The following is a 23,215-nucleotide window of genomic DNA, read 5'->3' on the forward strand; positions in this document are numbered from 1 at the left end:
TTTATGGCTGTTAGCATTTGCCTTATGTATTGAGGTGCTGCTACGTTGGGTGCGTAAATATTTACAATTGTTATATCTTCTCCTTGGTTTGATCCCTTGATCATTATGTAGTGTCCTTCTTTTTCTCTTTTAATAGTCTTTATTTTAAAGTCTATTTTGTCTGATATGAGACTTGCTCCTCCAGTTTTCTTTTGATTTCCATTTGCATGGAATATCGTTTTCCATCGCCTCACTTTCAGTCAGTATGTGTCCCTAGGTCTGAAGTGGGTCTCTTGTAGACAGCATATATACGAGTCTTGTTTTTGTATCCATTCAGCCAGTCTGTGTCTTTTGGTTGGAGCATTTAATCCATTCATGTTTAAGGTAATTATCGATATGTATGTTCCTATTACCATTTTCTTAATTGTTATGGGTTTGTTTTTGTAGGTCCTTTTCTTCTTTTGTGTTTTACATGCACTCACAAAAATAGAAAAAGGAAAATAATATATATTTCGTTGCTCCCAAAGTCCACCAATCTCAATTTGGGATGATTCGTTGTCTATTCAGGTATTCCACAGATGCAGGGTACATCAAATTGATTGTGGAGATTTAATCCGCTGCTCCTGAGGCTGCTGGGAGAGATTTCCCTTTCTGTCGCCTGAGGGTGTCTGTTTTTTTTTTCTTTTTTTTTTTTTTTTTTTTTCTGTTTTTCGGTTTCGCTGGGTGTTGTTCTCTTGCTCAGACAGGACGGGGTTAAAGGAGCAGCTGATGCGGGGGCCCTGGCTCACTCAGGCCGGGGGGAGGGAAGGGTACGGATGCGGGGCGAGCCTGCGGCGGCAGAGGCCGGCGTGACGTTGCACCAGCCTGAGGAGCGCCGTGCATTCTCCCGGGGAAGTTGTCCTTGGATCACAGGACCCTGGCAGTGGCGGGCTGCACAGGCTCCCGGGAGGGGCGGTGTGGAGAGTGACCTGTGCTCGCACACAGGCTTCTTGGTGGCAGCAGCAGCAGCCTTAGCGTCTCATGCCCGTCTCTGGGGTCCACGCTGATAGCCGCGGCTCACACCCGTTTCTGGAGCTCCTTTAAGTGGCACTCTTGATCCCCTCTCCTTGGGCACCAGGAAACAAAGAGGCAAGAAAAAGTCTCTTGCCTCTTCGGCAGCTGCAGACTTTTTCCCGGACTCCCTCCCGGCTAGCTGTGGTGCGCTAACCCCTTCAGGCTGTGTTCACGCCGCCAACCCCAGTCCTCTCCCTGCGATCCGACTGAAGCCCGAGCCTCAGCTCCCAGCCCCGCCCGCCCCGGAGGGTGAGCAGACAAGCCTCTTGGGCTGGTGAGTGCTGGTCGGCACCGATCCTCTGTGCGGGAATCTCTCCGCTTTGCCCTCCGTACCCCTGTGGCTGCGCTCTTCTCCGTGGCTCCGAAGCTTCCCCCCTCCGCCCCCCGCAGTCTCCGCCCGCGAAGGGGCTTCCTAGTGTGTGGAAACCTTTCCTCCTTCACAGCTCCCTCCCACTGGTGCAGGTCCCGTCCCTATTCTTTGTCTCTGTTTTTTCTTTTTTCTTTTGCCCTACCCAGGTATGTGGGGAGTTTCTTGCCTTTTGGGAAGTCTGAGGTCTTCTGCCAGCGTTCAGTAGGTGTTCTATAGGAGCAGTTCCACGTGTAGATGTATTTCTGATGTATTTGTGGGGAGGAAGGTGATCTCCACGTCTTACTCCTCCGCCATCTTGAAGGTCTCCCCTCAAACATGCTGTTTCTTATGTCTCCATAAGCATTCTGTTTCTAAGCAGGCTTTGCCACTTTTAGTTGCTTTAAGAAGCCCTTGATCATTCTTTCCTTTTCTTTGCTTTCTATATTAGTGAGACTACCCTTCTCCCCTTGTTGGAGAGGCCGTAACCGAGGAATTGGGTGACTGGTTATTGGACCTTCTGGTGTCAGCTTAAGAGAAAAGTGGGGAGCAGGTGGGGGAGATAAAAACAGAATTTATAAGCCTGATAAGGGCTCCTGGCAGGAGACTAACCTTAACAGGGTAAGATGTTTACTTATGGATTTTAATATTTTGAAAAGTAACCAGGGCGAACTGATACGAAATAAAAGTTCTATAAAGGAAGCCACAGCCCCATGTTGAGAATCATCCCAATAGCCTCTCCTTTTCCTGGCTATGAATCTTTCTGCTTCCCTCTGACCAGCTTGAGAAATGTCTGAAGTGGGAATTGGTGGGAATTGCCACCCATGCCAGAGGCCGGGGGAATTTACAGGACCCAAGAGGGGGCTTACGCCTTGCGCAGCAGCTGATAGGTCAGAGGTGGGGCTACATCAGGAGAGGGGGAAGCGTTTCAAAGGCAGAGTGGCTTGGGGTGGAGAGAAGGGGTTACAGGAAAAGAGGCCATCTCTGTAGAGCTCTCCTGCCTGGAGAATCCACACAGGGGTTTCCGGAAGGTCTGAGCTCGGGGCTCCTTTACGGTACAACGGGATATGTTGACTTGACCAGGGGGAGTATCTTCCCCATATATTTGCATTCCCCTCCCTCTCCTCTGTGGTTTTGTGTCACTGGAAACTTTAGCTTCTTGTGACTTATCTGTAGTTGTAGCCCAGCTGAGTTGCACACCACATGTTTGATCTTGGACGCGTCATTTTTGCCCCTCAGGGCTCAAGTTTCCTCATTTGCAAAACTGGGATGACAGTACCTACTTTGCAGGTTTGTTGTGAGGGTTCAATAGAACAGCAAAAGGACCACTGGTCTGGTATGCAGTGGGCACTCAATGTGTGTTCGTTATTGAGACCAGAGATGGTTTTCCTCCCAATCCTGCCTAGCATGTAAGACCACTCTCTGTATACAGTAGGTGCTCAACAAACGTTAACTAAAGTGTGCCATGAAGCTACACCTTTGAGGACCAACAATCCCACATATGGGGGTTTTCCTGTTTCCTGACGCTCCCCTCATCACTGCTAGACTCCCCATACATACACCTTCCCTCCGGCCACTTGGGAACAACTGTTTATTTGAACTTAGCTGTGGTTTCATTCCTCTCTGATGCTCCGTCTGCCTGGAACATACTGTCCCATCTGTACCCAGTTAATTCCACATCCTTGAAAAGTCAGCTCAAATATCCCTTCCTCTGGGAAGCTTTCCCTGACTCCTGCCCCCCTTTTCTGTGCTGCCACAGCACAAATGACACCCTGGTGTCTGGTCGAGATAATTGTCTTTCTGCCCCATGAGCCCAAGGGCACCCCTTGTGCACTATTGTGTCCCCAGGACCTGAACAAGAGACTAAGGCATGGAGGGCACCCAGGAAAGGGCTTTTGATGACACAACGCAGGGCTGCAAGAATGCACGTGACAATGTCGCTCTTTAATAGTAACGGAGTTTGAGTCACAAGCTGAAACATGTGTCAGGAGATAGGACCATGACCATAGCCCCCTGAGTCCGAAGCACCTGGAGTCTATGGCCACAGGAAGGTAGAGAAGGATTCTGGAAAAGAGCTCCTCCTCTTCTCGCAGAAGAGGAGCTATTCAGAAAATAGAAGCGCCCGACTTCTTGCAAATGGAAGAAACTGCAGGAAAGGATACTCTCAGTTCCACCCGGTACTACCTCCCTTAGCATTATTTGTGGGAATAATGGATGTGGCACCGTCAGAGCAACATGGTGGGTCCCTGGGGATGCCCCAGCCTGGCTCCGTGTCTGCAAATCCCTGAGTGTTGAGAACGACCCGGGGCATACCTTGCTTTCAGGAATCACTGCAAATAGAATGTGACTATTATGGTACTCAATTAATAATCAATTAGTTTAGTAATCTTCCCTTGTAGAAAACCTGCTGAAGCAATGATGAATTGTGCAGACTCAACCAGGGCTGAAAGATGATAGAGGGGGGAAAAAAGTAGCTTTGCAGTGTAAACACACACAAAAAAAAGAAAGAAAAAAAAAACTTGGAAACCAAATCCCCAAGCCTGGCTGTCTCTGGAAAATGAATTCCACAGGCACCGACTCCACGATGTTTTATCGAATGTGCTTTAGACTTGTAGGTGATGCATTGTCCCTCAGAGTCATTAAAAGGAACGCAGATAGCTGTAACGCGGCTCAGCTTCTAAGAAGTGCAGACTATCCACACTTGTACTTCCACACAATATACGGTTGTTGTTAGATGTGCACATCCCCACATGCTGCCTGGATGGGGGCCTCTTTGTCCTTTATTCAGATGCGGGATAAGGATGCTTTTAGCACAGCACAATGACAGCCATGCCTCCCCACTCAGAGCCCAAGCGCGAGACAGAAGCGAAAAGTTCCTTTGTTCCTAATGCAGTGTTCGTCTTTTGTCATGCGGGCCCCCAAAGCTAAGGTACATGCAAGCCATTTTAAAATGATTTGGATAATTTCTGAAAAACATAATCTCTCCTAATTTGGGGGGTAAGTAAGGCCGTTAGCAAAGCTTTACAATCTGTTGTTGTGGACACCGTACACTGAAGGCATTTAGGGCTGTGCTTAGGAAAAACATATCCATGTGGGTTTGTATTTCATTGAAAACAGAATGGTCACTATCCAGAGTCCAGATGACGGCTCCCTTTGTGACACTGCTTTGGGGGTCCAACAAAAACCCTGCCCTTTCTACAAAAGACACTGGCCGAGAAACGCTCGAGGGAAAGCTTCGCTGAGACTTAGGCTCCAAGGAGGCAGCTTTGGGCGTTTTGTGTTCAGGATGCTGGACCTCAGAGCAGGCTCTCGCTTCATTTTTTTGGCAAAGAGGGCAGCGAACATTGATAATTGAAGATTTGCCCGAGTGGGAGCCAACAGGGTGGCAAAGTTTATTGATCCCCCTGAAGCCCCGGCCCCCAGGGAGTGCCTGATTACATCTTAATGTTTTTCTAATGTGCCTCAGCGTTGCAGCCGTGGACATTTCTTTACAGAGAAACCGTGCAAGATGGTGTACATGTGGGCGGGGAGGGTCATTCGTGTCCCCTGGAGCCTCAGCTTCTCCTGGAACATCTGAAGAGGAAGCCAGTATTTTAAGACTCGGAGATACTTCTGAGTAGAACCCTGTTGTTTTGCATACTTACCTTCTTCTCCAGACTGACAAGTCGACCTGCTGTGGCGTGTGGGTGTGAGGGATCGTGTGCTGAAATGATGACACGAGTGGTCTTCTCCATTCCTGTCATGAGCAATTGCAGAGTAAACAATTTTCACCGTCTATTCCAAAGACTTTTGTTTTCTCATTCACAACGTACAGATTAAAACAGCTGAACTTAACACATCTTTGCATAAAAGCACATTTTAAGGATTTATTTTTAAAGCACGAGATTATCATCATTATTATTTCCTTCCACCACCCACTTCTGGTGACACTTAAACCAACAACTCTATGGGAGGGACCAGCAGATGTCACTGTAGTTCTGTTCATTCATCTTTTCTCTTGACAGGATTCTAGTTCTATCATTTTGGGCTCAGCCGATCACATTTCTTATTTAATCAAAGCATAATGCATCATAACATTTGTAATTCATGTTGTTGTTATTCTTTCATTGTGTGCGGAATTGGATACATATCTTTGCAAACAGAGATGCAAGCTAAAAAGTAGCCCAGACACCCCCAGTGAGGTGTGGAAATCAAAGGCCCTGCTGGAGAGTCATGATAAGACACAGGGACAAAAGAGCAGGGAAGGGTGTCTGCACGCTGACGCTTGGTTCTGATGGACAATCTCAGTATTAAAGACGACACATTCCCTTCACTCTTACAGAGGGCTTCCAGGGAGCGTCAGCCAGGGGCAGTGCCGGGTGTGAGGGCAGGTCCCCCGTCAGGGTGCCTGGGGACCACTCAGTAGAGGAGAAGGAGAGCAGGAGCTAGAGATGAGGGGAGTCTTTAGGAATGAAGTCCCTGGCGCACAGCATTCTCTGCATTGAAAAAATCACTGCCCTCTTGGGTGAAAATAAAGATCCATGTGTTAACTTCAGGGTCGTCGTTTGGCAGAAGGTACCACGTAGTTTCTGGGAAGTTTGGTGTTTGAGGGAGAGATGTTGACCACACAAGGAAGAGAGTAGGATGATCTGCTTGCCTGTGTTCTCCGTACTGACAGAAAGTGTTGAATTGAAAAAAATAAAAAAGGGCTTCTTTTTAGAAATAATCAAATTAATCTTTGGGGGAATAGGAAAATTTGTGGTACTTATTTCTGCTAACTTTGTATTTAACTCAAGTGAAGAACAAGGGTATCATTCCATCACAGAGACTGGACTTAAGCACAGATCACCCAGGAATAAGTAAATGAAGCCCTAGAGACTGTGAACAAAGCCACTCTAATGGAATAAGCTATCTTTTGAGAGACTTTATTATATCCCCTCTACTGCCCATATCATTCAGTACCACACTAGCTGGGATTTTATGGACTGGCATCCTTCCTAGGTGGACACATGTGATGGAAAGGCTGTGTCTGGGATGAAGCCTTTGTGCTCAGCCCTCCCACCAATCAGCACTCCCTACACATATACACAGCTTTTGAGTAAGGAGTTGGATTATTCAATAATATAGCCAGTCCTAGTTCTCCTCCACAGTTTGCTATTTTGACTTAATCTTTATCCAAAAGCTCAAGCCAAAGCCATCCTTATAAAGCCAGATTCTCAGTTAAGCATTTTTCTTCCCCTTTCTCTCCTCCTCTTTCTTTGTAAAGTAGGCAGCCTTCAAAATAGCTGCCGACAATCCATTATTCACACCTTTGCATAATCCCCTTCTACACTGCATCAGCGTTGGCCTATGTGGCCAAAAGAATATGGTGGAAATGATGGTGTGTAATTTATGAGCATAGATGATGAAAGACCTTGTGGCTTCCACCTTCCTTCTTGGCTCACTCAGCTGCCATATTACGAGGACACCCAACAGATTATGAAGAGCCCCAAGGGGAGAGAACTGAGGCCTCCTGCCAACGGCTGCCACTTACTTGCCAGCCATGGGAGGGAACCACTTTGGAAGAGCTCTTCCAGCCCCGGTCAAGCCTTCAGATAACTGCAATTCCAGTTGACATTTTGACTACAACTTCATGAGAGACCCTGAGTGAAAACCATCCAGCTGAGTTGCTCCCAGTGAAACTGTGAGAGATTATAAATATTTTTTGTTGTGTTAGACAGCCAGGGCCAGGGTGAGGCAAGCCTAGGGTACAAAATTTAAGGAAGCACTCACTCTTAGGGTCATGTAAGTGCATGGTCACAAGCCATCATCCCAGATCTGTTGTTTTAAGTCATTAACTCTTGGGGTAATTTGTTACTAAGCTATAGGTAAGTGATATATTCTTCTTCTTCTCCTTCGTTGCTGAGTCCCATTCAGTGAGGCTCAGTCTGACCTCCTAGAGGTTTGTCACTTATTTCTCTTGAGGCTCCCTGTTACCAGAAGCCGTGCTGTCACTAACCTCTTAGACATACCTCCTTTTGATTTAGAGTCCAATATTGTAGTCCTTTTTGCCAGTCAATTAATTTAGAAAACAAAAGAACCACAACCATGGTGCATTTGCTACTTTTCTAGTATTGATACATACTAATGGCATCTTTATCAGGTGCTATCATATCAAGATGATGTTAAGTCTCTCTCTTACCTCAGGTTGTGATAGTCAAGAACATTTTTCACGATGTGAAGCAATGGGTTTGTGGTTTAGAACAAAGCCTGGAGTCATGGGGGATGAAGTAATAAAGTTAGTGTAGGTCAGTAAGAACCAAAGACTTTTCAGTAAACACAGGGTGACCAAAGACAAAGACTTTACTGAGAGGGTCAAAGAAAAACATCTGGTTCAAAACCGGATAGCAGCTAATTTTGACACTTGCTCACACATGAACAGAGATTGATAGATGCTACTGGGTTGGGTGACTTTTAACCTTTTCTGCTCACCTCCCGAATATATCAACACACTCAACAATGCCAACAATGACACACCTTCTCAACCCATTTTTTTTTCCTGATTTCAGAAGATTTATGGGAATCTAGAGTTTTAAATGAAAAACAGGCCATTTATTTTATTATTTTGCCTTTTGGCAAGTTTGAATTTCTCTGTATTTTTTTGGTTAAAGATCACATTTCCACAAACAAAACACAGTTCAGGAGTCATTTTAGATCCATTTACACTACTGAGGTGTTATGGAATATAGTCAAATATTATTCAGGCCAATGATTACTTAGACAATGTAAAATATAAGAATATTTTTTAAATTAAATTCTGCTCAGGTATGCTAAGAGTTGATGAAAATAAAATTGAGGACCAGCATGTTCTTTCTCCACTTGAAAGACAGAACTACCAGTGTACTATCAACTGTTAAGAAAAAGGATACTCCTAGCAAACACTGAATTTGATTATAATAAATAGTAATAATAATAATGATGATGAGCAGAAGCAAGAAGAACTACAATCCTGCAGCCTGTGGAACAAAAACCACATTCACAGAAAGATAGACAAGATGAAAAGGCACAGGGCTATGTACCAGATGAAGGAACAAGATAAAACCCAAAAAACAACTAAATGAAGTGGAGATAGGCAACCTTCCAGAAAAAGAATTCAGAATAATGACAGTGAAGATGATACAGGACCTTGGAACAAGAATGGGGGCAAAGATCGAGAAGATGCAAGAAATGTTTAACAAAGACCTAGAAGAATTAAAGAACAAACAAACAGAGGTGAACAATACAATAACTGAAGTGAAAAATACACTAGAAGGAATCAATAGCAGAATAAATGAGGCAGAAGAATGGATAAGTGACCTGGAAGACTGAATGGTGGAATTCACTGCTGCAGAACAGAATAAAGAAAAAAGAATGAAAAGAAATGAAGACAGCCTAAAACACCTCTGGGACAACATTAAACATAACAACATTCACATTATAGGGGTCCCAGAAAGAGAAGAGAGAGAGAAAAGACCCGAGAAAATATTTGAAGAGATTATAGTCAAAAACTTCCCTAACATGGGGAAGGAAATAGCCACCCAAGTCCAGGAAGCGCGGAGAGTCCCAAGCAGGATAAACCCAAGGAGAAAACACGCTGAGATACATAGTAATCAAATTGACAAAAATTAAAGACAAAGACAAAGACAAAGAAAAATTATTGAAAGCAGCAAGGGAAAAATGACAAATAACATACAAGGGAACTCCCATAAGGTTAACAGCTGATTTCTCCACAGAAACTCTACAAGCCAGAAGGGAGTGGCATGATATATTTAAAGTGATGAAAGGAAAGAACCTACAACCAAGATTACCCAGCAAGGATCTCATTCAGATTCGATGGAGAAATCAAAATCTTTACAGACAAGCAAAAGCTAAGAGAATTCAGCACCACCAAACCAGCTCTACAACAAATGCTAAAGGAACTTCTCTAAGTGGGAAACACAAGAGAAGAAAAGGGCCTACAAAAGCAAACCCATAGCAATTAAGAAAATGGTAATAGGAACATACATCTAGATAATTACCTTAAACATGAATGGATTAAATGCTCCAACCAAAAGACACAGGCTCACTGAATGGATACAAAAACAAAACCCGTATATATGCTGTCTACAGGAGACCCACTTCCGACCTAGGGACACATACAGACTGAAAGTGAGGGGATAGAAAAAGATATTCCATGCAAATGGAAATCAAAAGAAAGCTGGAGTAGCTATACTAATATCAGATAAAATAGACTTTAAAATAAAGAATGTTACAAGAGACAAGGAAGGACACTACATAATGATCAAGGGATCAATCCAAGAAGAAGATATAACAATTATAAATATATATGCACCCAACATAGGAGCACCTCAATACATAAGACAAATGCTAACAGCTATAAAAGAGGAAATCGACAGTAACACAATAATAGGGGGGGACTTTAACACCTCACTTACACCAATGGACAGATCATTCAAACAGAAACTTAATAAAGAAACACAAGCTTTAAATGACACAATAGACCAGATAGATTTAATTGATATTTATAGGACATTCCATCCAAAAACAACAGAATACACTTTCTTCTCAAGTGCTCATGGAACATTCTCCAGGATAGATCATATCTTGGGTCACAAATCTAGCCTTGGTAAATTTAAGAAAATTGAAATCGTATCAAGTATTTTTTCCGACCAGAATGCTATGAGACTAGATATCAATTACAGGAAAAAATCTGTAAAAAATACAAACACATGGAAGCCAAACAATACGTTACTAAATAACCAAGAGATCACTGAAGAAATCAAAGGGGAAATCAAAAAATACCTAGAGACAAATTAACAATGAAAACACGACGATCCAAAACCTATGGGATGCAGCAAAAGCAGTTCTAAGAGGGAAGTTTATAGCAATACAAGCCTAACTCAAGAAACAAGAAAAATTTCAAATAAACAACCTAACCTTACACCTAAAGGAACTAGAGAAAGAAGAACAAACAAAACCCAAAGTGAGTAGAAGGAAAGAAGTCATAAAGATCAGAGCAAAAATAAAGAAAAAGAAACAAAGAAAACAACAGCAAAGATCAATAAAACTAAAAGCTGGTTCTTTGAGAAGATAAACAAAATTGATAAACCATTAGCCAGACTGAGCAAGAAAAAGAGGGAGAGGACTCAAATCAATAAAATTAGAAATGAAAAAGGAGAAGTTACAACAGCCACTGCAGAAATACACAGCATCCTCAGAGACTATAAGTAACTCTATGCCAATAAAATGGACAACCTGGAAGAAATGGACAAATTCATAGAAAGGTATAACCTTCCAAGACTGAAACCAGGAAGAAATAGAAAATATGAACAGACCAATCAAAAGTAATGAAATTGAGACTGTGATTAAAAATCTTCCAACAAACAAAAGTCCAGGACCAAATGGCTTCACAGGTGAATTCTATCAAACATGTAGAGAAGAGCTAACACCCATCCTTCTGAAACTCTTCCAGAAAATTTCAGAGGAAGGAACACTCCCAATCTCACTCTATGAGGCCACCATCACCCTGATACCAAAACCAGACAAAGATACTACAAAAAAAGAAAATTACAGACCAATTTCACTGATTAATATAGATGCAAAAATCCTCAACAAAATACTAGCAAACAGATTCCAACAACACATTAAGAGGATCATACACCATGATCAAGTGGGACTTATCCCAGGGATGCAAGGATTCTTCAATATATGCAAATCAATCAATGTGATACACTGCATTAACAAATTGAAAAATAAAATCCATATGATCATCTCAATAGATGCAGAAAAAGTTTTTGACAAAATTCAACACCGACTTATGATAAAACCTCTCCAGAAAGTCGGTATAGAAGGAACCTACCTCAACATAATAAAGGCCATATAGGACAGACCCACAGAAAACATCATTTCAATGGTGAAAAACTGAAAGCATTTCCTCTAAGATCAGGAAGAAGACAAGGATGTCCACTCTCACCACTATTCTTCAACATAGTTCTGGAAGTCCTAGCCACGGCAATCAGAGAAGAAAAAGAAATAAAAGACATCCAAGTTGGAAAAGAAGATGTAAAACTGTCACTGTTTGCAGATGACATGATAGCATACATAGAGAATCCTAAAGATGCGACCAGAAAACTACTAGAGCTAATCAATGAATTTGGTAAAGTTGGAGGATACAAAATTAATGCACAGAAATCTCTTTCATTCCTATACACTAATGGTGAAACATCTGAAAGAGAAATTAAGGAAACACTCCCATTTACGATTGCAACAAAAAGAATAAAATACCTAGGAATAAACCTACCTAGGGAGACAAAAGACTTGTATGCAGAAAACTATAAGACACTGATGAAAGAAATTAAAGATGATACCAACAGATGTAGAGATATACCATGTTCTTGGATTCGAAGATCAATATTGTGAAAATGACTATACTACCCAAAGCAATCTACAGATTCAATGCAATCCCTATCAAATTACCAATGACATTTTTTGCAGAACTAGAACAAAAAATCTTTAAATTTGTATGGAGACACAAAAGATCCTGAATAGCCAAAGCAGTGTTGAGGGGAAAAAAACGGAGCTGGAGGAATCAGGCTCCTGGACTTCAGACTATACTACAAAGCTACAGTAATCAAGACAGTATGGTACTGGCACAAAAACAGAAATATAGATCAATGGAACAGGATAGGAAGCCCAGAGATAAACCCACACACCTATGTTCACCTATGTTAATCTATGACAAAGGAGACAAGGATATATAATGGAGAAAAGACAGTCTCTTCAATAAGTGGTGCTGGGAAAACTGGACAGCTACATGTAAAAAATGAAATTAGAACACTCCCTAGCACCATACACAAAAATAAACTCAAAATGGATTAGAGACCTAAATGTAAGGCCAGACACTATAAAACTCTTAGAAGAAAACATAGGAAGAACACTCTTTGACATAAATCACAGCAAGATCTTTTTTGATTCACCTCCTAGAGTAATGGAAATAAAAACAAAAATAAACAAATGGGACCTAATGAAACTTAAAAGCTTTTGCACAGCAAAGGAAACCATAAACAAGACCAAAAGACAACCCTCAGAATGGGAGAAAATATTTGCAAATGAATCAACGGAGAAGGGATTAACCTCCAAAATATGTAAACAGCCCATGCAGCTCAATATTAAGAAAACAAACAATCCAATCCAAAAATGGGCAGAAGACCTAAATAGACATTTCTCCAAAGAAGACCTACAGATGGCCGAGAATCACACGAAAAGCTGCTGAGCATCACTAATTATTAGAGAAATGCAAATCAAAACTACAATGAGGTATCACCTCACACCAGTTAGAATGGGCATCATCAGAAAATCTACAAATAACAAACGCTGGAGAGGGTTTGGAGAAAAGGGAACCCTCCTGCACTGTTGGTGGGAATGTAAATTGATACAGCCACTATGGAGAACAGTATGGAGGTTCCTTAAAAAACTAAAAATAGAATTACCATATGACCCAGTAACCCCACTACTGGGCATATACCTAGAGAAAACCATAATTCAAAAAGACACATGCACCCCAATGTTCATTGCAGCACTATTTACAATAGCCAGGTCAGGGAAGCAACCTAAATGCCCATTGACAAATGAATGGATAAAGAAGATGTGGTACATATATACAATGGAATACTACTCAGCCGTAAAAAGGAACGAAATTGGGTCATTTGTAGAGACGTGGGTGGATCTAGAGACTGTCACACAAAGTGAAGCAAGTCAGAAAGAGAAAAACATATATCGTATATTAATGCATATATGTGGAACCTAGAAAAATGGTATAGATGAACCAGTTTGTAGGGCAGAAATAGAGACACAGATGTAGAGAACAAACATATGGACACCGAGGGGGGGAAAGTGCCCGGGGTCGGGGGTGGTGGTGGTGGGATGAATTGGGAGATTGACATTGACATATATATATACCAATATGTATAAAATGGATAACTAATAAGAACCTGCTATATAAAAAAATAAGTAAAATAAAATTCAAAAAAATAGCTATTCTGTTATCAAACCCTTATATAAGCTTGTGAAATTTTCCTATAGAAGAAGACAATAAAATGATTATGATGATGATAATAATGAAACAAGTGGAAGGAGGAAGAGGAAGAAGAGGAAGGGGAAGAAAAAAAGGAGAAGGGGAAGTGAAAGAGAAAGAAGAAGGGGAAGAAGGAGAAAAGAAGTAGAAAAAGAAGAAGAAGGAAGAGGAGGAAGAGAGGGAAGAGGGGGAGGGAGGAGGAGGGGGAAGAGAAGAAGCAACAGTACCAGCTAACATTTATGGAGCATTAACCCTCCAGGCACTGTTTTAAGTGCTTTACATGTATTAGCTTATTTAATACTCACAAAACTCTAGTGAGAGGTACTATTTTTATCCACATAATACAAGAGGATACAGAAGTTGGGTAGCTAGAGATCCCATGGACAATAAGTGGCAGATTCAGGCAGGTTATTCTCGAGTTTACCAATGAGACACTGTTAGTGTCCTTAGAAGTTTTGTTAATGTCCCTCAGTTCTGTTGTTGAGGTCCTGAGCATGGTCACTTCTAGAAGTGATGCCTTATGCAACACAACTCAATGGCCCATAGCAGCCATAACCATAAAGGCCAGAGTGGGGAGATGCGGAAGGACCTTCACCCAGAATGGGCAGAAGAAAGCGAGACCACCACAAAAATATGTTGACAGTAGCTTCAAGCAACATGAGATGGCTTAGAGAATTTGGTAATTAGCATCAACACAAGTATTGATTTGTTATGAGAGATACTTTTGACTGAGTAAGGGACATCATCAATGTTCTTTTTTATACCCATAGTTACAGACACCAACCACAAGGAGTCTGTAAGTGACAAAGAGCATGGGGAAGAGGTCGTTCTTTCAGCCTCTCCATATACTTGAATGACAGCTTCAGCATCAACACTTCCACAACTAGGGTGTAAGCTCTTAGAAGGGAGGGACCACCTAATCTTTGGCAGCACAGTGTCTAGAACCCAATAGCCATTCAAATATACTGACCTGATATTCAAGTAGGGAGAATGATTATATACTCACAGCCAACGAACCACAGTGGATACAGGAAATAACAGAAACCTCTGGCCTCTTGGCTTTGGGTACCTGAAGGGTCTGAGTTCCGGTCCAGGCTCTGCCACCTCCTGGCTGTGCGGTTAAAGAAATTACTTAACCATTCTAAAATCTCAGTTTCCTTACTTATGAAAAGAGAGGATTGCAACATATATTTCTTGGAGATATTTTGAAGATGCAATTATGAGGTAAGAGTTGAGAGCATGAACTGTGGAACACACTGCATGGGTTTTGAATTTTTGCTCTGCCTCTTAATTAGGTATGTAATCCTGGGAGAATTGTTTAGCCTCACTGTGCCTCAGTTTCCTCATCTGTAAAACCTGATAGTAATAGTACTTACCTCACGGGGTTTTTGTGAGGAGTAAGTAAGTTAAGACATATAAAATGCTGAGAACAATATCTGGCACATTAGCAAGATCTATTTAAGTGTTCCATATTATAGTTAAGTCACAGAATGCTTTTGAAGCTCATGGCACAGTGCCTGGCACACTGAAAATGGTTGTTTTTGTGTATTTTACTGGTAATAGTCAACATTAGCTGGAAGGAGGGGAGGCATCTAATGTGAAATGTGAATGAATTGCAAATGGCTACATTGTTGCAATTTTAATAATGCTATTGTCTATTTCCTGTGAGTGACACTAAATTAAACTGTTTGCTCATCAAGTGGCTGCTTCCTGGGATTTTTTAGTTTCTTTAACATCCAGTAGCCCTTCTGGCTAATGTCACATATTGATTTGTTAGTGATGATCATTTAGTGATGATCAATGTTGAACCTTAGTCACAGTACAAATATCCTCTGTGTTTTATGGGCTGTATATTTGGAACTTTAGCAACCCTTATCTGAGGGACTCTTCCTTAAAGGCACACATTCTGATTTTATTGTGCCCATTTTTCTCAAATGTAATTTTTTCCTACAGAGCCAGGGCTGGCAGAGGTATTGCAGAATCACAACGGTGGGAGACCTTTTGACCCATCAGAAGAGCCAGTGGGGCCAGAACTCTGTCTCTCCTGTCTTTCCTAGGCAGGAGTGGTTTCCCAGGTCCTTGTTCTCAAAGGACCAACAGGGTCGGGCTTGTTCTCAAACGCAGTCTCTTCTTTTCACTCTGGCTGGCTGTCGGAAGGACTCACCCCTGGTTGCTTGTCAGGTGCAGGCTTTTGGCAACCTGGAGGCAGGCTCAGTGGAAGCTCATGTTTCCGACCACGGCATAGCCGTTGACAGGGAGGGCTGGCATGTATCGCATCTCGGCGGCCAACCAGGTGATTGCTTTCCCAAAGGTGGGAACAAGTGCTTCTCCCATGTCTCCACTGCGCCTCTTTTTCTCCAGTCAGGCTATTTGGTGAGTTTCCCTTTGGTAAAATCCACTTAGATGGTGCCTGGCAGGCAGGCATTTTATGCCACTCGGAGGCAACCATGAGTGCTGGTCTTTGCATGAATAGATCGCCAATCATGCCTGTCCCGCGGCCTGCACAAACCTTTCCCTCAAACCAGCCCACGTGTAGAGAAAGTCCATTGGTAGAGAATTTTAAAAATATGCTAAATAATTGTGCTCAGATTGCAATTTCTTTGGGGAGGGGAAATATTTTAAAAGTCACTGCTATGATTTTATGATCATATTTTAAAATATTTTTAAAGTCATGGAAAACTGCATGTGAATGAACTTGTCAAGGCTATCTATGTTTGGGGTTCCTGGAGCCAGCCTGCCAGGACTTGGCCCTTCCTACAGCTGGGAAGGGAGGAAATGTCCGAGGGGACACATGCTCCAGGATGAGCAGTGGCCTTGTTTTCAGGTGTTGTCACTCCGCAGATACTCAGAAGGCAAATTTTGTCTATGACCGCAAGGCTGGGCTGCCTTTGTGACAGCCACATAAATTGGCCTCATTCAAATTAGGGTCAGAAGGAGAAGTTTTACTTGATGAGCTCATTCTCCTGAAACAAAATCAGGAAAAGATTGGGATCCATAGCCTGTAAGAATCTTATAAAGTTCTGAGACTTTTATGATATCCCCACATGGTGAATGTTTCCATCCCCCTGTATGTCTCTACCGGGTGATTTGTAGAAGAGCTTTTCAAGAGAAGGGGACCTCATGCTTGTGCTCAGCTTTGCAAGGAGGAGGGCTCCTGGGAAGACTGTATCCTACTCTGCCACTTGGCTGTGTGGTGTGTGGCCCCAGGGGACAGAGCCTGGTGGCAGCTGTAGAGTAAGGCCAAGGCTTGTAGAGAGAGGCAGAGGCTTGATTTCCTTGGTAAGGAAGGAGAGTGCAGGCTGGACCCACAGGGTACTGTAGCATCCCTCCCGCCTCCTGCTTCTTCCTTTTGCTCTTGTTGGTGCTGCCTTTGTCCTAAGGACCAAACTATCTTAGCTGCCCAAGAGGGAGACCTCATTCCTCTATTCAAGGAAACTCACTTGACATGAAAGAAACACACACACACACACGTGTGTGTGTGTGTTTCTTTCATGTCAAAATAAATAAATATTTATCTATTTATTAAAAATATATGTCATTGATATCAGCCAGGGATTTTTGCAGTTTTAAAGATTCTAGGTGATAAGAAGCAATGCTACACTCAGGGGACTTGCACTGGCTGGAGACACTTCAGTCACCAGTTAAAGGCCTATGGAGGAACTGTTACTCCTGCAGAAGACTTACAAAGGAGGAGGGAGAAAGATGGGTAGATCTGGCGAATCCATTCTCCAGGAAGACAAAGCTCAGGCCAATACAAAGCTGTTACGTTGAGTTTATCCCACTGCCAATTGATGTGTGTTGTTCGAGTGGCCTTCCTAGGACCCTTCAAACAGGACCACAGAGGCTTCCGTCTGTCATCTGTAAGGCCAGCCTTGTGTGCAGCTGGGCTGACTGTGAAAAATGAAACATCCTTGACAGATAGTAAATTTCACTAGAATAAGAACTGTACCCATCCTTGAGCATAAATTCTGAATGTTTAGCTCAGAACTCAACCTCGTGGCCACTTAATAAATGCTTGCTGACTTGTTGACATGCTGCTCAGAAAAGACGTGTCCATGAAAATAAGCACACACAGCATTTATCTGTGTGACCTTGAGCCAATTCTCTAGCCTTTCTGGATTACTGTTTCCTCATCTGTAAAAGAATACGGTGCTTAACATTTATTCGGTGCTAACCCTGTAGCAGGCATTGAGCTAAGCACTTTACAGTCATGATTTCATGGAGCCCTTAAAACATACCTATGGAGTATGAACTGTTATTGTTTTACAGATGAGAAGACTGTGGCATAAAGAAGCCTTAGGTCACTGAGCGGTTAAGTGGCAGCAGTCTGGCTCCAGAGCCCATCGTTTACTTACTACCCTGGAATAGGAATGATGAAGGTGCCTGTAACTGATTTACTTATGCGTTAATCACCTGATCTCTGGGGCGTGCCCTCTGCTTCAGGTCCCCCTGAGCTGTGGTGTGAATTCCGTGGGAGAAGGAGAACAAAGGCTCTTGTGTCAGGAATGCTTTTGGTTGCAAGTAACAGAACGTCCAACCCCCAGCACCTTGCAGGCAATGGGCTTTCTGGGGGTGGTGATTCTGCTGTGCGTCTGTGGGCATTAACCACCCTTAGAATCTTCAACTGAAAGGGCTATACTTTCTCAGGCTTTTTCCAGGTGGCACCAAAAGCAGGGAGAGGTGTGAGGCTCTCGGCTTCTGTGTGAGCTTTGATTTATCCTCAGATCCACACAGGCCACCTGAGTGAGTCCTCTGCCTGCTCCGCACCTACCGCCCCCCATGGTGAAACACCTCCTCATGGGAGGGGGAACACAGATGCCCTCTGAGTGGTGAAACTGCAGGAGTCTTGGCTCCTCCTATAGCAACTCTTCATTTCCTGGAATGCCTGCAGCCCATTTCTGCGAAACCAGGCCATGAGTAACTAACTAGAAGAGCAATGACTTGAGAATTAAAAAATTACTATTGGTGAAACCCCCTGATGGTTCCCTTCATTATTTAAAATTAACTTTTTTTTTCAGGTGAGCCCTTGAAATGGGGAACATGGCGACTAAACGTTTGACTACTGCCACTTACGAGGGTCTGTGTTTTTCACTATTGCCTCTATTGTATTTTACGAGGGGATATCCCTAAATGAGGTTAAAATGTCTCTTATACCCACGTTTTCTGCTCCATTTTTATAGCCAATGATAATGCTGTCATTGAGGCTCCCCACACCTCCTGGACATTGCAATAGCTTCCCCACTTGTCTCTCTCCCTCTAATCTATCCTGTTCCCTCCCACCAAATTAATCTCTCTAAAATACTGCTTTCATCATCTTGTCACTGTGCTCATAAAACTGTGTGGGGCTTCTCTCTACCTAATGAATAAGCTCCAGAGTATGCAGCCAGGCATTCCAATGCTCCATCCTCAGGCCTCAGTTTTCCCTCTTTTCCCCTTTATTCTCCAGTGAGAATTTGTTTCCCCCACTATGCAGCTCCTTACACATTTCTCTCTCTGCCCCTCAGCTCTGCTCTACTCTGCGTCTCTGGCTCTCCTACTCGACCCATCGCTGGAGGCTCCCTTCAACCACGTAGCCTCCTCCGCCAGGCTTGCCATCCTCACAGTCTATTCTCCCTTCTCCCAGATATTCTATAGTCCTTATTACCCTGAAACACTTTCACAACTAGCCAGGTTTGAGCAAGTGCTAGATGAGCTTATTACTTATGGCTCCAAAACTTCACTCTACCATTTCCCCTATTTATTGCCGGCGGCAGAATTCATGAGGCTCGTTAGTATAATGAACAATTTCAGGGATGGATTTGAGTCAGACATACTATGGTAGACATTGTTAGTTGCCCATCCAATGTCTCCCTTCTTTTTTACCAATGAGATTCCTATTTTATTCAGTACAGTAACATGCCCAGTCATAGCTCTTTAATCTTAAATCTAAGATAATCAGAACACTCATACTCCCATTTCTCAGCTTCTGTTACAGCCAGGAGGGGCCATGTGACACTGTACTGGTAAGTGTGCCAGATGTCTTTGAGAAGGGGTTTGTTTTCTGATAAAAGGCACAGTGTTTGAAGAGAAAGTGCACTGTTGTTGAACCTTTCACTTCTTCCTGCCTTGAACATCATTAGGATGTTTGGGACCCATATTGACCATTTTGCAACCATGAGGTAACAAGCCCGAGAATGAAAAGTCAACACTTTAAATATGGTAAACAGAAAAACAGGAAGAAGTTGGATGCTTTGTGTCTTTGTTGAATCAGTACATCAACATGCAACTACATCTTAACTTCCTGTACGTGAGATAATTAAGTGTCTTGAATATTTAAGCCACTGTTAGTTGGATATTCTGTTACTTGCAGCTGAAAGTATTTCTAACTTGTACAATCATATTCATATTTCGAGAGCCCTAAACAATGCATGAACACTGTATATCTAACCAAATGCCTTGAACCAGTAACCAGTACAGGGGCAGATGTTGTCATATTAAAAAAAAAAAAAACCTTCAGGAAATTAACATCAGATGCATATGCATCTAAGTACACTCCATTTACCAGAGAAATAAACCCTCTCAATGACAGACTCTAAAGTGCTAATTCATAACCATAACAATTAATTAAATAATAGGACAGTTGAGCAAGATAAACAAAGGAAATTGTAGAAAGAGTACATTAATCCCACTAACCAGGAAAAAAAAGTTACATTGGCTCACATTTTTAAATAACCAAATTTTTAGGTGAAAATAAGGTCCCACTAATATTTACATATTAATTTTATTTCACTGTTTGTTAGTGAAAACTCCATTCCCTTGTCTTCATGTTTCCTTGAGAGGGCTTCTGTCAAAGCAATATTCCTGCCTGTCTTCCCACCCTTACTCTTTCCTTTCCATGAAAAGTGTGAGTTACCTGATAAGAAAATCTGGGAGAAGGTTCTGGGCATACTCTCCCCAGCTTCTCCATGGCTAGAGATATATAAATTAGCAAATAACTTGTGTATACATGATAACTGAAGATGTAAGCTTGGATGAGCTTATTTGGGGAAAGTTTATATAAAATACAGCCAAAGACCAAGACCTGCAGAACACTAACATTTAATGGTCAGGTAGAGGGATATGAGCCTGATGAGAAGAATAACAATGAGAAATGACAGAGATAGGAAGGAAACCATGAGAATATCGTGCAAGCCGGGAGGAAAGGCTTATAGAAGAGAGTCGTGCTCAACTCTGTGAAACATTGCCGAGACAGGGAAGAAGAGAGCTGAAAAGTGTTCATCCACTGACTTTAGTCCCTGAGACTTCAACAAGAGTGTTACCACTGGGGTGATGGGGCAGAAACCCTGTGGGAGTGTGTTGAGTATTGAGTGAAAGGTGTTTAAAAGAGGAAACAGTAAGTTTAAGAAAAATTCTTCTAGAACTTAGTGTGAAGGGAAGAAAAGAGAGGCAGAACTGAAGTTGAAGAGTAATTTTAAATGTGATTTAAGATGATTTAACAAGTCCAATGGGAAGGGTTTGCTTGAGAAGAAGAGTCTGAATATATCAAAGAAAAAGAATTATTGTTAAGTGTGAGGTTCCTAAGGGGATGGGTGGGGGTCACAGGTAAAGTGTAGCCAAAGAATTGACTTTAGGTAGGCGGATGAATAGCTCTTCCATCTTTAAAGGAGGGAAGGAAGCACAGGTGTAGGTTTGTAGATCAGAAGGCCAATGTGTATGAGTATGAGTGTGTTTCATGTTTGGTAATTGCAATCATTGTTGCTTTTGTTGTGGTCATCCATGTACAATGCTTGGTGTCAGTCTATTTATCTCTTGTAAAAATAAAATACAGTGTGTGTGTGTGGAAAAAAAAAAAGTAATGTATAGAGGTTTATTTCTGGATAGGCTATTCTTTTCACTGTACCAACTAGAAAGATGTGGAGAAATTTTCAAATCATTTTAAAAAGACACTGTAGAGTTAATGAAGCATAGAGAGGTATTTGAATTAAACTTCCCTAGGGGAAAGAACTCTTTCTTTTTTTTTTAGGTGAAACTCACAAAACATAAAATTAAACATTTAAAAATGAACAATTCAGTGGCATTTAGTACATTTGCAATGTTGTGCCACCTCTATGTAGTTCTGGAACATTTTCATCATCCCCAAAGAAAATCCCATGTCCATTAAGAGGTTGTTCCTCATTCTATTCACCCCAGCTCCTGAAAGCAACCAATCCGTGTTCTGTCTCTATGGATCTACTTCTTCTGGGTATATCATATAAATGGAATTATACAGTATTTGTCTTTTTGCATCCTCCTTCTTTCGCCTAGCATAGTTCACAGTTCACCTGGATTATAGTATGTACCAGTACTTCATACTTGTTTAAGGCTGAATAATATTCCATACATATACTACAATTTGTTTATACATTCATTAGTTGATGGACATTTGGGCTGTTTCCATATTTTGGCTGTTGTGAATGGTGCTGCTATGAACACACATGTACATGTATTTGTTTGAACACCTGTTTTCAATTCCTTTGGTTGTATACCCAGGAGTGAAAATACTGGTAATTGTATGTTAATTTTTTGAGGAACCATCGAACTGTTTTCTACAGCTAAACCATTTTACATTCCTATCAGCCATGTAAGAGGGCTGCAATTTCTCCACATCCTCATCAACATTTGTTATCTCCTGTATTTTTTTTTTTTTTGATGTGGACCTTTTTTGAAGTATTTATTGAATTTGTTACAATGTTGCTTCTGTTTTATGTTTTGCTTTTTGGCTACGAGGCATGTGGGATCTTAGCTCCCTGACCAGGGGTTGAACCCACACCCCTGCATTGGAAGGTGAAGTCTTAACAACTGGACCACCAGTGACGTCCCTCTCTTGTGTTTTTGATAATAGACACCCTAACAGGTGTGAGATGATATCTTCTTGTGGTTTGGATTTGTATTTTTCTAATGACTAGTGATGTTGAGAATATTTTGATGTGCTTATTGGCCATTTGTGTGTGTGTGTATATATATATATTTTTTTTTTTTGAGAAATGTCTGTTCAAGTCTTTTGCCCATTTTTTAAGTTGGTTGTTTGAAGAGCACTTTTGTTTAATTTAAAAAAAAAAAAAAAGAAGGCCAATGTGTTCTTGTTGGATGGCCTCGATTCCCTGTGTGAAGTGGATGAGATCATAGGCTGAAAGGGAAGGGGAAGCTGTGAGAGGGGGAATTGAGTGGAGGAGATCTGTTAGTCACAGAAAGTAAGAGATTGAGTTGACCAATATACCATGTATGGATACATGGATACAGTATTCGTGACCCATTTGAGGTGGATGGTCATGAAATTATAGTGAAACAGTAATAATTTTTTGAAAAATTAAGCACAGTTATTTGAAAATTCTCCCTAAATACTCCATTGCCTATGGGTTTGTTTATATCACCCATTTAGAAAAATCTTGGTTGTTTGTCAAGTCTTATCTTTTTGTATGCCCAGTTATTTTTTTATTGAGTACTCAGTGTTTAAATAAAAATAATCAACGCTTGTTATCACACAGTGTCTATGAGTCAGACATTAAGGTCCAGCTTAGGTGGATGGTTCTAGTTAGGGCACTTCCATGAGTTTATAATCAAGGTATCGGCTAAAGCTGTAGTCAACTCATGGCTTGGCTGGAACTGTGGGATCCCCTCCCAAGTTGGTGCATTCATGTGGCTGTGGGTAGAAGGCCAAGGCCTCAGTTTCTCAGCACGTGGACTCTCCAGAGAGCTGCTTGAGAGCCCTCTGACACAGAATCTGCCTTCCCAGAGTGAATGGCATAAGG

Source organism: Eschrichtius robustus, chromosome 14, assembly GCF_028021215.1.
Source record: "Eschrichtius robustus isolate mEscRob2 chromosome 14, mEscRob2.pri, whole genome shotgun sequence".
Taxonomy (NCBI): Eukaryota; Metazoa; Chordata; class Mammalia; order Artiodactyla; family Eschrichtiidae; genus Eschrichtius; species Eschrichtius robustus.